Source organism: Bufo gargarizans, chromosome 7 (assembly GCF_014858855.1).
Source record: "Bufo gargarizans isolate SCDJY-AF-19 chromosome 7, ASM1485885v1, whole genome shotgun sequence".
Lineage (NCBI taxonomy): Eukaryota > Metazoa > Chordata > Amphibia > Anura > Bufonidae > Bufo > Bufo gargarizans.
Window position 1 is genome coordinate 86,081,189 of NC_058086.1, and position 15,712 is coordinate 86,096,900.

General features: G+C 44.5%; 1 protein-coding gene across 1 annotated transcript in view; it reads left to right on the forward strand.

Moving 5' to 3' along the window:
- RASD2 (RASD family member 2) overlaps positions 1 to 15,471 on the forward strand; it is a 286,407-nt gene extending 270,936 nt beyond the window's left edge. Inside the window, exon 4 of the mRNA XM_044301356.1 lies at positions 15,417 to 15,471. The gene's annotated coding sequence lies outside the window, so the exon portion shown is untranslated. The remainder of the gene's footprint in view (positions 1 to 15,416) is intronic.
- The last annotated feature ends 241 nt before the right edge of the window (positions 15,472 to 15,712 follow it).

Consider the following 15,712-nt stretch of genomic DNA (forward strand, 5'->3'; position numbering starts at 1 on the left):
CGGGCGGGAGAGTGGTAACTTGAGAGCAGGTGACCAAAGCTGAGCTGGAGGAGGATGGTGCGTCAAGGTTCTTAGCGGCTGTTGAAGATTGGGGGTCCTGTGTAAGCCAGTCAAATATTTTCTCCGAATTTTTGGGGTTCAGGGTACGTGGCCTCTGAACACTGGGCATTATTCCAGGGCCAGTGGAAATCACAGCACAACGACCACGACGGCCCCTGCAGGGTGGCCTGCCTCTGCCTGTCATTTTTTTTTTAGATAAGTGGTACTATGCGTGCAAGGTACTGTGCCACCCTATATAAGTAGTGGGCAGTGGGCACAGTACAGTCTGTGTGGGCCTGACACACACGGGCTTGCAAATGTGATTATATCACAGAAAAATATTAAATATATTTTTTTTTATTTGCAAGGTATTTGAGTGAGTGACACCCTGTAACGGTATGAGTAGAGGCCTAGCCACTAGCCAGTGGCCACAATACAGTCTGTGTGGGCCTGACACACACTGGCTTGCAACTGCGATTATATCACTGAAAAATATTAAATATAATTTTTTTTTATTTGCAAGGTATTTGAGTGAGTGACACCCTGTAACGGTATGAGTAGAGGCCTAGCCACTAGCCAGTGGCCACAATACAGTGTGTGTGGGCTTGACACACACTGGCTTGCAACTGTGATTATATCACTGAAAAATATTAAATATCATTTTTTTTTATTTGCAAGGTATTTGAGTGAGTGACACCCTGTAACGGTATGAGTGGAGGCCTAGCCACTAGCCAGTGGCCACAATACAGTCTGTGTGGGCCTGACAACAACAGGGTTTGCAAATGTGTTTATATCACAGAAAAATAATAAATATAATTTTTTTTATCTGCAAGGTATTTGAGTGAGTGACACCCTGTAACGGTTTGAGTGGAGGCCTAGCCAGTGACCACAATACAGTCTGTGTGGGCCTGACACACACTGGCTTGCAACTGGGATTATATCACAGAAAAATATTAAATATAAGTTTTTTTTTATCTGCGAGGTATTTTCTGTCACACCCTGTATGAATGGTGTGCACACAGTGCTGTCTGTGACTGAGCCTGCAGCCTCTCACACACGGGCAGCCAGGCAACTGCAATATATATATATATATATATTGTCATGGAACCATGAACCAGACGTACAACAAGAGATGAGTGGAAATAAGAAGGCTTTATTGAAAATCAAGCTGTAAGGCAAAAGTCCAAACGGATGGCTAAACCGAAGCAGGGTCTTGCGAAGCCAGAAGTCAGGAACCAGAAGGGTAGTCAGACGAAGCCTGAATCAGGAACCAGCAGGGTAGTCAGACGAAGCCTGGATCAGGAACCAGCAGGGTAGTCAGACGAAGCCTGGATCAGGAACCAGCAGGGTAGTCAGACGAAGCCAGGATCAGGAACCAGAAGCAGCAGCAGTCTTAGAAGCATGTGAACACAGGAGGACCAAGCAAGGAACTGAAGCCACAGACCTCCTATATATATGAGCTAGGCATCCAGCTCCTCCCAGTGGGAAGGAGAAGCCGCAGGGTGGGAGGCTACAAGAAACCCAGGAACCAAGATGGCCGCCAGCACATGTCAAACGAAGGAGAACAGCAAGAAGGTAAGACCATGACATTATATATATATATATATATATATATATATATAAGAAGCAGACTGATGTACCAGCCCTGAAAAGGGCTTTTTGGGGTGCTGTCAGGACGCTGTCCTTACAGCAGATGAGTCTGTGGACACAGAACACTGCCCTAGCTAACGCTTTCCCTATTGAATCTGCAGCAGGACTGTCCCTCCTCTCACTGAGAATGCAGCTTCCGAAAGAATCTAAAATGGATGCTGTCCAGGAGGTGGGAGGGTCTGGGAGGGAGGGTCTGCTGCTGATTGGCTGGAACGTGTCTGCTGACTGTGAGGTACAGGGTCAAAGTTTACTCAATATTGATGTATAGGGGGCGGACCGAACATTGCATATGTTCGCCCGCCGCGGCGAACGCGAAAAAGCTATGTTCGCCAGGAACTGTTCGCCGGCGAATTGTTTGGGACATCACTAATGGCCATCTGTCTTTCAACTCACCGCCTTGCAAATCAGACAAGCAGTCTGAGACCCAAGTCATGCAGCAGTTTCTTATGCTTTTTGATGACTCTGCTGGCAGGGTTTCTGTGGGCCATCCACATAGCCTTACCCCAGAAGTGGAAGAGATTGAGTGCACCGATGCCCAACCACTTATGTTTCAGGATAAGGACATGGGAAGACCACCGCAGCACGTCTCTGTTGATGACAAAACACAGGTTCCAACTGCTGCGGCTTTCTGCAGTCTGCAGACCGACAAGGAGGGCAGGGGTAAAGAGTGGGTGGAAGATGATGTGGAGGATGATGAGGTCCTAGACCCCACATGGAATCAAGGTCATGCGAGTGACGTGTGCAGTTTGGAAAAAGAGGCGGTGGTCGCACAGAGGCAATAGCACAGCAAAAGAGGGAGCAGGGTGAAAAATAATCTGTTACATTCTTGGGTGACATTTTAACATTTTTGCCATGAACAAACCCCTGCTCTGCATAGGTGACAGCGACCTACATTTCTAAAAATCGTCTATTACATTCTTGGGTGACATTTTACCATTTTTGCCTTATACAAACCCCTGCTCTGTCATAGGTGACAGAGACCTAAATTTCTAAAATTTATCTGTTACATTGATGGTTGACATTAACCCATTTTGCCAGTGAAAAACCCCTGGTCTGCATTACTGACAGGGAACTAAATTTAGTAAAAACGTCTGTTACTGATTGGAAGATGTGCGACTACTAGCGCATGCTGGTCGAGGCGCTGCTGATTGCATTCCCACCTTACAGAGAAGGGCTCAGTGGAAGCACAAGGCAAAGGCAGAGGAGGAGGAAGAGGTTGCCAATGCAGCTGGGGCACCACCGGCACCTCAGAAGGCATGGTTAGCATGGCCGAAATGTGGAAAAGTTTTGTCAGCACGCCACAACAACCAACACCACCAGCTGTTATGGAACGTCTTAGCAGGAGGCACCATTTCAGCAACATGGTGGAGCAGTATGTGTGCACACGCCTACACGTACTGACTGATGGGTCTGCCCCCTTCAACTTCTGGGTCTCCAAATTGGGCACATGGCCTGAGCTTGCCCTTTACGCCTTGGAGGTGCTGTATTATCTGAACGTTTGTTTAGCACGGCAGGAGAGGGTTATCACAGACAAGCACAGCCACCTGTCCACAGCCAATGTGGACAAACTCACGTTCATTAAAATGAACTAGGCATGGATCCCACAGGACTTGTAAGTACCTTGTGCACAATAGACATGTATACCGGCATCACCCAGCCATTGTTGTACTCCAGCGTACTTTCTGTTTGTTTTATTTCCCAATGTTTTGGGGTCTACCAAAATTTTAACAAAAAATTTATTATAAAATAAAATAAAAACCAAAAACCCGTGTTGGCTACCTCCTCCACTGCCTCCCCAACCACCTACTCCATAGTTATCCATTATTTTTACGTATTTTATGTTATTTGAAGTCATTTCCCTGTCCACACTTGCCATGCTCTTAACCACATTTTGCTGCCTTTTGCACCCCTTTCCATTACTTTTTTAGAGCCATTTTAGTGCTCCAAAGTTCGGATCTCCATTGACCTTAATGGGGTTCAGGTTCGGGGCCAAGTTCGGGTCCCGAACTCGAACTGTTTTGCTAAGTTAGGCTAAACCCGGCGAACCCGAACATCCAGGTGTCCACTCAACTCTAGAAGACACCTTTGACCGCAGCAGGTTCTAAGTCTGCAGCAGAAATGTGTTCCCAGGAATAGCCCCCCACCAGACTAGGGCAACACCAAAAATAAAATAAAACACATGTAACGACAGCAAGTTCATTATGTACAGCAGTAATGTGATAACATGGATAGTGAATGCAATGATTTTAGTTGAAATTATTTTAGGGAAAGTTATTTTACATTTTGAACGCACTAAATAAATTAGTAACAAATAAGCTATACACGGCGCTCGCACCCTCCTACTCTGTTTCCATATCAGGCACATCTAGTTTGTAGCAGAACACTGCAGTAACGCAGCCTGCCTCACCGTGTGTTGATTCCTCCGAGCCATAGGGCAGCAGGAGTGGCAAGGTTTTAGCAGCAGCTCTGTCGTCCTCCTTTTGTCTGTGAAGAGGCATGGATTACCGTGGATCACACAACCCATACACAATCAGCGCCGCATACTCTCTGGGCTTCAGCCATTGACAGCACCCAGCTGTCCTCTGCCTGTCAGAGCACAGCAGCCAGTGAGGAACTTGCTTGCCTTGGGCTGGGTGTGGAAGGTCAGTTCCCCTTCCCCTCGGTCATGACTCTGTCATGGTCCCCGGCTACTGGCGGGGTCCTCGGCGGCTGCCTCCAATGCTCAGCCTGGTTCATCTACCGCAAGTCATGATGCAGAATAAGCCTTTAGCTGCGAGGCTTGGCTACACACGGGTCGAAGTGTCACACAGCCTGGGGTAGACTTCACCAGGAAGGGGCTGACAGGCACAGGAAAGCACCTACACTGTCATCTAGTAGAGCAGATTTTGGATTCTGTTTGGAAGGCACCATGTGTTCTCGAGTTACAGAGAACTGCTGGTAAACTTACCCCACATAACAAATGCAGCTATGCCTCAGTTTTGTCAACTTGACATAGAAATTCTTATTAATTTAACTTCTAGAAAAACATACACTAATCATGTCCTCTATAATTCAGATCTCGGGAGGGGAAGAATAATGCAGGGCTTGCCGGGAGAGATGGGGTAGATAGATACATACATGTGGTCCATCCTGCTATAACATATCTATGTACCCTATCTCTCCAAGGAAGACCTGAAATGTTCTCCCACTCAATCGGCATTGTAGAGGACTGGATTACTGTACATTTTCCTCAAACCTACAGGATCTGATTTTATATGTCAAGTCCACAAAAGTGAATCACAGATTCGCATTCGTTATGTGGGCTAGGTTTACCGGCTGTTCGATGTCAGTCCAGAACACATGGTCCCTTCCGAACAGACTCCAAACTCTGCTCTGCTGTAGGTGCTCTCCTGTGCCTGTCAGCCCTTCCTGGTGAAGACTGCTCTGGACTGTGTGAAACTACTCCCTGTGTGTAGCCAAGCATTACAGCTAAAGGCTTATTCTGCAGCATGACTTGTGATAGATGAACCAGGCTGAGTCATCACCAAGGTCAAGGGGAACTGACAGGCCAAGGCAAGCAAGTTCTTCAGTAGCTTCTGGGCTCTGATGGGCAGAAGATGGCTGAGTGGTGCCGATGTCCTTTGCCCAGAGTGTGTGCAGCACCGATTGTATATAGGTGGGGCGAGCGGCGGTACACATGCCTCCTCACAGACAAAAGGAGGATAAGAGAGCTCCTGCTAAACCCTGCCACTCCTACTGCCCTCTGGCTTGAAGGAATCAGCACACGGTGAGGCCGGCCGCTTTACCGCAGTGTTCTGACACAGACTAGATGTGCTTAATATGGAAACTGAGAGCAGACTGGTGCGGGCGACGTGTGGAGTGCTGTGTGCCAATTGGTATCTGAGAGATCTATTTTCCAGTATGATTTACGTATTGTGAGAGATGGGCTTTATTTCTCTCTATATATAATGTGAACTTTCTGTAGTACACATTTTTGTGTAGTACAAATTTTTGACCATTAGATGGCTGCAAACCAGATGTATGAGTCACGTGTGCATTATGGTCAATAGAGGAGGGGGAATTAGGTTGCAGTTTTCAAATCTACCTATGAAACCACTCCTATCAGGTTAAGGAGCCAATAGTATCTTCTTAAGGAACACCCCTTTTCTGATGTCATTTCTGCTATTTAAGTCAATGTAATGTGAATAAAGCTCTCTTCTACCATGGCTCAGGGGGGGATGAGAAAATGCTTTCAAGAAACCAAGTGTGTTTGGTCTCATTATGAAAATAGTAAGGTGTACACATACTTATACTTCTAATTGACTTGGCGCCACACAAAAGAAAATGAGAATCACATGAATTGCGATGACAATTTGGCTTCCCCTGGGTGGGTAGATAGCACTTCGTAATTTTCGATTCAAGCGCACGAGAGGACTTGCGCAAAACCATCAGACGAGGTCACAAGCTACAGCAAGGTAAAAAGCTTTATTCTTACAAAACCTTCTCTGACCCTTTTGTCCAAGTCGATTCTCAAGAGTTGATTTGGTGTTATCGCGATAGAAGGGTTCAAATTATAGCTAATCTGTCCTTTAGAACGAAAGAACCCATTTAAATATTCCTTCTTTGTGTGGTAGAACGTGACCTTACTGAAACAAAGCGGAAACTGGTAGCCGAGTTGGATATCCGTAACATAGAATTGGATCCCACCCAAGCTGTGATGGGAGAGTCTTGGACCAAGCTCTGATGAGAGTTTGAAAACTCATGAGTAGTGACCAGGGGTCCGGTCCTCATGATTTTGTAGGATTAACACCAATATCATAGGCGATTGGATGTTATTAAGATTTTGCATCCTGGTGAATGGACCAGGGGTCTACACCAAAGGAATTGTGGGCTCGGTGGTGATTAGATATCATTTGATCTTCGTACAACTGCTCTTAGCTAGCGGGTTCGATGGTGATTAGATATAGTAATCAGACATGGTTTGATCTTTGTGCAACTGCTCTAAGTTAGCGGGTTCGATAGTAATCAGATACCATTTGATCTGTGTGTAACCACAAAAAGGGGGCAATTCTAATGTTATAGGATATAGTGAGGAGATGTTAACAGCAGCTCAGTAAATGCAGGAGAGCAAATGTTTCAGTTAAGAAAAAAAAGTTGAAAGCATTTTGCCATATTAAGTAGCAGAGATTTCCAGTATTATCGGGAAATATGTAGTATTATGCAAGAGTTCCCCCTAGAGGCTGAATATCGAAATTACAGTTTTCGTTATTAAGTTAAAATCGTTCATGTGTGCAATTGAAACGCCAGAAACTGGTAGACTAAATAAAGGATTGTGGAAAGTGTATTGAAGGAAAAGAGAAGTTGGTTGAAGGATAATATGCTGGTGCAAGCTGAGTTATGGTGGTGATTGTCTAGAGAAATTGAAGTAAGTTGGAGAAATGATCAGCATTTCTTATTACAAGATGGAGGATTTTGAATCCTATAGAGAACAAATAAAAAAAAAGAAAAAACCATGTGGCATCCCATCCCCCTTTCTCAAAAGCATGCGGCATCCCATCTCCCTTTCTCAAAATCTGCTGGTTAATCTGTGTCTTGTAGCACCACAATAACTTTTCTTGTTTTTCCCCTGGAATGTGCTCTCAACAGGAACACCTCCCATCTGTATTTGCTCTTTACTTCACATCCCCTCCTGTGCTCTTACTGAACCACCCTCAGGAATTCCCCCCCTCCATATGGGGGTTGGGGAGGGGGGCTGTTAATGCATTTGCAGAATGTGAAGATACTAACATGTGTGTTATCAATAGATCTCCCAGACAGGGCTCCATTCATTAAAGGGAACCTGTCACCGGGATTTTGTGTATAGAGCTGAGGACATGGGTTGCTAGATGGCCGCTAGCACATCCTCAATATCCAGTCCCCATAGCTGTGTGTGCTTTTATTGTGGAAAAAAAACTATTTGATAGGACTCATCTTGCATATGTATCAAATCATTTTTTTTACACAATAAAAGAATACAGAGCTATGGGGACTGGGTATTGTGGATGTGCTAGCGGCCCTCTAGCAACCCATGTCCTCAGCTCTATACACAAAATCCCAGTGACAGGTTCCCTTTAACTTTTCCCAATTGTATGTTTCACTAGTTAAGAACGTGCCCACAGTGAATGCCCCATGATGCCAATTGGATCCTATCAATTTAGGGACTCTTGGTCCTTATTCAGACTTATTTGGGTTGCAGTCAGAGAAAAGTGTAGAGATATCTGCATCGTTGTATGATGTATGACATCTACCACCCCCAGTTGTAACATCCACGTCTGCCCTACCTTAAGTCTACCCCATTGTACACCTAGGCACTTAATCCCTGAAATTGCACCTCCCAGAGGTCCAAATAATGGTTCTGATGAACCAATATATTGTCCTTGGTCCCCTAGTGGGATGCCATGATGAGTAGAATTCCAAATCCAGAGGATTTACTTATGTTGCTTTGCAATAAATTAGTTAAAATATGGATAGTTGTCTCATGTTATTGATGAGATTCGGAAAATTTAGTCCAATGTAGAGCTGGGGATTTAATGCATAGTGAAGATCATTGAGTCTGGGAGGAAACATTTAGGCCATCAGTCACATTGTCTGAAGATGCATCAGGACAGGACAGAGAGTATGGAGAAAGTTTTCAATAGACTGCAGGAAAGTTGGGTGGATTTGGGTCTTTGAGCTTACCTTAGATATGCATGAGAAAATCCTAAGTGCTGCCTTTGTGGAAGGTCTTAAAAATCATTTGGAAAGGTCTAGTGTTGGCTAAGCCTGAGTGAAGTTCATTTTGTCTGATTTAATGTTGACAGAAATAGTGTTGGTTACTTAACACCACTGCTTGTCTCCAACTCAGAGGCTTAGTATTACTGTTATTGCTGAGTATGCCTTTTTTATTAAAAAAGTTACTTTTATTTGGCGGATAAAAATTCAATAAAGAACAGGTAGTAGTGAATGATTCAGAGCACTGAGAGGAATATAACGGTCATCGCTTCTTTTACGTGCATCTGGGGCACTTCTTCCTTCTTTCCAGCAGTAGTTACCCCAGCAACTATGGCAGTTTCAGAGACCTCTGCTTCTTTAGCAGCTTTTTTCACTTCGGCCGCGACTCCCTTTGGCTTAACTTTGGTCTCTGTAGCACCTGGGGACTTCACGTCAACCAACACATCGGCCTTAACTTTTTCAGCCTTTGTCTTCTCGAAGTCTCCAGTCTCTTTGACCGCCTTCTCATCCTTCTCGGACATGGCACCATACGCTTGCCCTGTTAATTCCTCCCCCTCTTTCTCATCAAGGCAGGAGGCACCAGGGTCTTCAGCAGACTCCTCGTCTTCTGTCATTTCCTCCAGAGGCTCACCCAGAACACTTCACCTTTTGGGGAGAAGTCAGGAGAGACAGCCCATCGTAATAGCCCGGATCCAAAAACTAGCCAAGGAGAGGGCCTTGGTCTCCTTTTCCCAAGCATCAGTCTCTGTTTGGTCACGTTTTTCACCATATCGAGCCGAGATATATTTTTCTTCAGCTAGGAGCCAGTCAAACTTCTCCTGTTTCTTCGCTAGATTAGACATAACTTGCTTCTGGTGGTCCAGGTCTACCATCAGATCATCAAATTCTCGCTGAAGTTTGTTCTTGTTTTTCTCCACCTTTTCATATGTCACACCCTGTTTCTCCAGGCGCTAAACCACCAACTCCATGTTTTTCAGCAGTTTCTTTTCAGCTTTTTGCACAAGCTTGTGGGAAGTGCCCCGCTTTTGGGCCTCCGGTTCCAGCTGCTCCTTGCTCGGCTCTGCTGCAGCAGACGTAGGAGTATCACCATTCTCTTTCCGGCTCTCCTTCTTTGCCCTTTCTGAAACCTTCTTCAGTTGCTCTGTGAAGACAGCTAGTCCCGTCTCTAATGTTTCTAGAGAGCGTGTGGAGAGAGAAAGATCATCCTCCTGTTTACAGCTATACTGTCCTTTCAGGTAATCTACAACTGTCTGGATATGGGCTTCAGACACTAGGCTGATGTCACCCATATTAATTCTCATCTCATCAGATATAACTGTCTGGTCGCTACTAGTAACCAGCTTAGTTTCGCAGGACCTTGACATAGTAGCTTCACTCTCTGAGTTGCTATCGGCTACAGCACATACGTCACATATACCGCTCGTGTCATTATTAATTCTGACCTCTAGGGGCACCGATTAGCTAATACCCACCTGGGACACTTCCTCAGTAACTATAAAACACTGTGGAGACTGCATATCCACCTCTGGTACGTGCCGTACACCCTCTAGCTCTACCATATTTTCCTGCACATTCAAACACTGAGTTGGAGCTGTGCTTTGCTCCACACTACTTATATGCACGTCTTCAAATCTTTTGATCAAGTCATATAGATCTTTATGAAAAATAGCAGATGAAGAAAATAAAGCTAATAATAATCATTAAAATTTTTACCACCGGGGGGCGCTTCTCCCCTGACCACAACCTACAATGGAAAAGGCAGATTAGCAACATCAGATATTTCACATGACATCTCCCTTTCATTATGCATTTCCGCCAACTTGGCACAATCCCCTTGCACATTATCTGCACCATTGTTTTTAATGGTCACTTCACTTAAAGGATTAGGCATGAGTCCTGCAGGAGTTTTGTCACTGACTGGAAACAATGGGAAATCACAGCCCAACATTCCCTCATGTATGAGCATATTTATAACATCAAGTTCACAAGTCCCAGTTCTCACTGGAGTCTCACACTGAGTGAGAACCACCGGATAGTCCTTATTATCCGCATGACTGTCTAGCCCTTTATCACTTTATCAGTCTCAGGTTTCACTATCGTGCTACTTCTTACCCGGGCTACCATAGGATCTTTGAGTTTTGCCATCCCAAACCTAGCTTTTTTATGTGCAATTTAGACAACACAGTAACCTTCTCCCCTGCAGACTCCTGCAAGGGACCAACCACAACAGGCTTACCCGCCTGTTCAGACACAGCTTTTTTCACATTGTCACATATTTTTGTAGCAGTTTCTCGACTGGGTGTCTTACCCCATACCGACCCAGCAGGTAGCAACTGCCGCCGGCTCACTGTTATGGGGTCTGCCACACAATCAACAGGAACGTTCTTACCCCCTGATGTCACAGGTTCGGCAGTCTCAGGAGACGAGGATATCCCAGGGACATCTCTACCAAGATCATCATCCTTCTTCTGGACTTTGGAAACCTGCCCCTGCAGAATCCGTGATGCAACTGTTGCTACTGGAAACGCCCTGGCCTTGAGTCCAGACTTTTCCCGGACGGTCACTCCAGCCGCACCCTTTAGTACTCTGTGCACATTAGCAGGAAATATAAGAACTCCTGAGAGCCAAACCGCTCTCCAGCTCCTTTTCTTCCCGTTGGTTGCCCTTGGCAACGGCACATATCTTTGTCTCTGGAACTCCAACCGCAGAACTTGAAGCACTCTTGCTGCTCCATATCTGCGAAAAGAACAGAAAGTCCTTGCCCAGTATGAACTCTACCCTCAGGGTCTCACATTTCAAGAGCTCGCACTGTACGGAGCCATAGTCCTTCACAAAGGTCAGTGACACCGTCGTTTTTGTCTCTGGCCCCCTTGTTACAAAGTCCAGAATTTCAGGCAGGACCCGAGACACTTGCTGGCGGAAGTCTAGAATGACCCCCAGTGGGATTCCCCCGATCACTAACTCCCAGGATTTCTCCCATGGGCTATACCATTTTGCAGCCATTTCCACTGATCAGTCTCTTGTTCTGGGCTTCTGGCCCTTTAAGATCCACACAGCAACTTCCTTTGCAACCCAGAAAAAAAAAAAAAAAAAAAAGTTCAGAACAGCAAGGACGCTGCCCTTTGCTGCAATGTCGTTGCTCCTAGCAATCACTTTATTTCTTACTTTCCATGTTGTCCTTTCAGCACGGACGTTGCCCGCATCCGACACCAATTGGGGGGGGTTAGCTCTTCTCCGGGGGTCATTCACGCAAATATCTTTGCCAGACACCAAGTTTAAGGTCCAAACTTTTATTTGGCACCTTAGCAAAACAAACATAATACAAAACAAATACCTGCCCGGCTGGGCTCTAACTAAACATAGTGCAGAATCCCTGACTCACCCATAGAGTGCTGTTCAGACACAGTCCTAACATGCGGCTTTCTCAGCTAGCCCAGCAGCCTCCAGGCTGTAGCAACCGCAAGTCCCTGTAGCAACCAGAAGTGGGGGATTGTGGTCAAGCAGTCCTCCCGACTCTGACCTTGTGGCCCTTGTACCGCAGGCATCACTGCGTCCCCCAAATTCCAGGCTGTCACTTAGCCTCGTGGTCCCTCAGCCTAGACCAGCTGAGGCCACACAGACAGAGCCTCCAGGCCTCTGTCTACAGGTAACACACTCCCCCCCTTCTGACACCCTGGGAGGTGCTTTATGCCAGGCTGATTACATCTAGCTTGTCTCACCTGTGGTGGAACAGGGGTGTGGACCGCACTATCCACCCCTTCCTTGTCTCCAACCTGCGTGAGACCTGTCACTGTCTCACAGTTGTTAAAGTTAAATTGGCTGCCTATCAGTCCTCCCCACTAGAGGGGGGAAAGGAAGACTTTGTATGTACTTGCCCACTTCCTCACCTGTGGGAGGAGCTACAAATGTTCAGCTCTTCAAGTGCAACGCCCTCAGGGAATTAACAACCCACAATCAAATGCTGGATCCCTATTATCTATACAATCCTTAGGATCTAATTCCATTGCCTCATAGCAAACATGTTCCATGATCTCTCATGGCTAAGGGTCGTATCACATGTGTAGGAGTAGATAGTAATGCAGTTCCTACTCCTCTCACCAATTAATCACCTCTTAAAGGTGTACAAAATTAGATCTGACTACTCTGCTGCGTCTGGAGGGGGGAGGTGGTAGTAGTAGTAGGGCCTTCTGGGAGTAGTAGTGCTTTCCCATCTCTAAAAATTTAAATTCACATGACTCTCTTCAATTAATAGCCACATTTTTCACATAGTTTCTGGTAGATAATTTCAGGTTCTTGGAAGATGGATCATCTTGGACAGGATATGCTGTTACTACTTAATCTGATGTTGTCAAGAAAGAACTACTCCCTCCAGCAATGTTAGTGCAGGAGACAGAGCTGAAGACACTCGCTGAGGTTTGTAAGATGGCTGAGCGTAAGACTGCTAACATCAATAATAATCCAGGTATGCCTTCGGTATCACTCATTATTATGGTCTAATCTGGTGTAGCAGAGAATTAGTTTGATCCATGGGTAAGCCCATCCATAATGAATGCTGAGTGTATGAAGGATGTTTGATTCCCTGATGCTGCCTGAGAAGGTAGAGGCTAAACTATTTCCTGAAGTCCGCTAAGTGGAAGTCTTTGTGATACAGGATGGCTTAGGGGCAGTGGACTTCCAAAAAGTAAGTTTTTTTTTAAGATACAGGCTATGGAGGCTGAAAGTAAACATCAAAGGATAAAGGTAGTAGTGATGATTGAGACTGGACTCTAGAGAGTTGGTAAGAAACGTTTCCTTCAAAAGGCACTCTACCTAAAGAGGATGGATTTAGAATATGGGCAAATCAAAATAGAGAAGGTGTGATTGGGTTCTGTGGTGGATGGCTCCTGGGTTCAACAATGCTGCCACTAGGTTAGTTGAAGGTGAATGCTGTAATAATGATGGGAGAACTATGGGAGTTCCAGGAAGGCATATGCCAAGGTCGTCTTACCCATTTCAGAGACTGCAGATTGACTACATTAAGAACAAAGGTGGAACAGTGTGAATGTGTCTGTGTCTGTATTGATCTCTTCCCAGGATATTTGGAGATTTGGCCTGTAGCAAAGGCTACAGCTAAAAGATACTGACTGAGGTGAGAGTACCTACCCCTAGGGCTTTTCTACATCCAGTACACATCTAACTGGAAGATAGGCTTAAGTCCTTATGAAGTATTTTTTGGGAATGACCCAAGATTAGATCTCTATTTCCCCAACAGCTCCAGATGCAGCATAGTAGTCTCCAAGAATCCAGACTGTATAGAAGCAATTCATTCTTTGAAATCAGGAGATTGGGTAGTGGTGAAACGAGAAACATGTGGAAAGTCCTAGAGCTATGGTATGAAGATCTACATCAAGTCCTGATAACTGCCACCACTGCTGTCGAATTGGAAGGAGAGACTGATTGGATCTACGTGTCATATTGCAATCAAATTCCAGGACTATGAGAGCCATAATGTTTTGTTTCATGTTGTATTGTTTGTTTCATATTGTACAAGGGAGAATCACAGTCAAATCAAATTCCAACAGTATTATATTATCAAGATGAGTCAGGAACAACTAAGTTAACTTTTGCAGTATAGTGGACTGTAGGGCAGATGACAGATAGGACACTTGGTTTTGGTCTGGTTTTGGTCTGATAAGTACATCTATGTGACTGGAACTGACCAAGTCTATGGTAATTGTGTTTAGATATGACCATACCAACTGTGTATATTGGAGAATAACAGAATGGAACAATAGTCTGAAGTGTTGGGAAATTAAACCAGTGGAATCTACCTCTAGAGTCAGTAAAGGTGAAGGTTTGTCGCAAAGGGGAACACCACCAAACAGTTGTAAACATAATGGGCCAGATTTATCATGACTCTGACAGCTCACTCCACTTTCACATATGGCTAAAGTCAGTTTTAGCCAAGTCAGATTTATGATCAGCCCTTTAAGACTGTAATAAATGTGGTTTGACGGTAGCAGTTTATCCATCAGTAAGCAGCTTTACAAAAGTTGCACATCTTTATGAAAAAGTCGAACGTTTTTATAAAAAAGTTGCATGTTCTATTAAAAAGTCTCATAAGATAAGCATGGTCCTCACTGGAGTGAAATTGTGACTTTTTTGCGACTTTTTAAATAGTCCCAATAGTAAATCTGTCTAGAGACTCATTTACATAAGAAAACACGCCCACTTTCAGAAAACTGGCGAGCATAGTGCAGGCAGAAAAAAGTCACAAATTTGTGCGCAGTTTTAGCATTTGCGCATTCTTTTGGGACTTTTTCACTCCATTATTCTAACCTGAGCTAATGATAAATCTGGCCCAATGTGTGTAATCCTCTGGTCCTGTCCATTAGAAATCATATCTAACAGGATTTGGGTATATATGTTTTAGGAGCATGTGTAAGTGACAAAGATCCCCTAGGCAAATTTAGAATGTTGGTAAGGGAAAAACCTAAAAGTTCAGTTGCTGTGGCTCATACATCCTTACCTATAGTTGGCATTAAATATTTGGCCAATTTAAAAATATTAAGACAAACTGGCATTAGACAGGATTTTATGCAATAAAGCCCTTTGGTGTTTTCCCTCCAGGATATTGTTCTTATTTAATTCAGCTGAATAAGACAAGTAGTGACTCTGATAGGTCCTGACAGTTGATTTATCAACGCAGATATCTGGTGATTGTGTGGAGATTTAAAACTCCGACCCAGGATGCAGGTAGAATTTGTTCTATTCTCACCTCCTGAGTGAGATCAAAACATTAGGCAAAAACAATGTCCGGTCACAACTAAGGAGGTCACTTCCTACATCCTTTGACTCACATGTATACATGGATGCCATAGGAGTCGGTAGAAGAGTTTCTGATGAATTTGAAGCAAAAAATCATATAGTTGCAGGATTTGAGTAATTATTTCCCATGATTAGTAGTAGTAATTAAAAGAAAATGTACATTGGATTAACATCTCTATTGTCATCAACAGAGATTTATGAATTACACCTGTGATGCTGCAAAGGGAATGGTGGAACACCTGAGCTCTTTTTCGGTGATGACTCTATAGAATCGACTGGTCCTTAACATAAGAAAAAGGAGCAGTCTACAGGAGCTACTGCATCTACATTCACTGCTCCTGATAGAAGGATCACCAATGATCTGAAGAAACTGATGGACTTTATCAAATAAACTGACGGGAAAACTTCTGAAATTAATCACATCATGGCCAGAATAATGTTTTGGGAACTGGTTCAGTGACTACAGTGTTTTGGTTTAACAGGCTGT